Raw genomic sequence first — 1966 nt, 5'->3', positions numbered from 1 at the left:
CTCTCCTTATTTATCTCCCCTCCCCCAAAAAATACATTGGCCAATGGCGTTAGAGATTTAGAAACTAAGCCACGCCTAATTTTTACACTAACCATGTTTCCATCATACCTTTTCATGCGGATGAATTACCTGACATATTAAAAGTAACGACTGGGATGATGGAAACTTTAAGTAACCGGTACACTTTTATAAATGTCGACAATTTGTTCGTTCGACATGGTGCGATCTGTTCGTGTCGGTAAAATTCATTATGCGACAAATGGCGGTCAAAAACGCCTTTATGTGCAAAGATAATAACCATCATTAAACTTTGAGTCACGCGTTGATATGCTGTGTGTGGTCCTCCCTCTTCGACTCGTGAAAGCATGCAGATTATTATACTACAGATGAAATGAGTTATGATAATATCGAGGGTCTTATTCTGGTGACATAATGATCGATGCTTGGCAGCCGTTTGACAAAATAAAAATAGGCCTAATATCGCTCTTATCCATAATATTATCATAATGGAGGTAGTCTGCGAGCTGTTGGCTAGTGCGCACGTGCCAAGACCAGAGTGGACACATTTGCTATATAATGCAAAAGTTTTTGTGACAAAACCATCAATAGAGTTGAAAATGCAATGGACACCTTTTAACTTGTATTTTCCATTCGGTACAGGGAAATTTAACAGCAAATGTTATTTTTGTGTGTACTATGTCATCACGCACAGCATTTTATCCGCAAAATCAGTTTGATGGAAACATCTCTGGTGGGGAAATGCGCATATTGTTTTATGCCAATTTTAGAATATTCGCATGAAAATCCGTTTCAAATTGGATGGAAACCGAGCTACTGCATTCATGACCAATTACATTTCCATATACCTCATACATTTCAACATGATACATTGTAACTTTTATTCTACAGTTGCTGTTTTCAAGGTTACTTTGAAACAAAGGTGGCATTAGACTACTACTACTAACAGTAGACTTGGAGGTCTGTTGCCCACTCTAGTCGTGTGTTCAGTAGGCTATTTGAGTAAGATATTCAATCTGATTCAGACGCCTCTGGATTAGGTGAATGGAAGTAATAACATGCAAGACCACTTAATGCATTGCTTTATATCTCAATTCATGTTGTTCAATCTCTTTGATCTATTTATTAAAAAATAAATGCTGGCCCAGGGAAGTGCTCCCTGCTGGCCCACGTGTTACCATAACATATATGGTCGCGGACTTTGGACGTTTCCATCCAATTGGCGACAGATTTTCATGCGAACATTCTAAAATCCGCACAAAATCAATAGCCTATGCGCATTTTCCCAGTGACGTTTTTTCATCGAATTGACTTGTTGCAGATGAAAGGATGTGCGTGATGACATAATGCACTTTTAAATTCCCATGTACCGAATAAAAAATACAAGTTAAATGGGTTTCCATCGCATTTTCAACTCTACTGATGGTTTTCTCAAAAAAATGGTTGCCCTATATAGCGAGCGATCTAGGAAACAGGGTGCAGGGGAAATCTCGCTGTTGGCTAGAACGCAGGCGGGCTATAAAGTTACAATGTATCACGTATAGACTATTATGGATAAAAGAGCAAGATTATTTTTATTTGTCAAACGGCAGCCAAGCGTTGATGGTCATGTCACCAGAGTAAGACCATCAATATTTATTGGAAGGGAGCATCACTCTCATTACTTTGCACTTCAACCATCATGTGAAGTTCATCACTTGCAAAATAAATGTAGGAATCTATGTTTTTAAATTATTGCTCCCACACTGCTAGCGCACATCAACCAGCGTCTGCGTTGCCAAGGACTAAAATAGAAGTCATTCCTATTTCTGACACAGATCGTGCTGCAAATCCTGCCTCTCCCATCTCCTCATTGGTTTGTAGAAGCAGGTACCCATGTGCCATCTCCTCATTGCCTATACCCACGACTGTTGCCGTTGTAGTGGTAATACTATGAAAGTTTAGATGT

The sequence above is a fragment of the Salmo trutta genome, chromosome 22 (assembly GCF_901001165.1).
Source record: "Salmo trutta chromosome 22, fSalTru1.1, whole genome shotgun sequence".
Lineage (NCBI taxonomy): Eukaryota > Metazoa > Chordata > Actinopteri > Salmoniformes > Salmonidae > Salmo > Salmo trutta.
The sequence above is the reverse complement of the archived record's forward strand: the minus strand, read 5'-3'. Positions refer to the sequence as shown.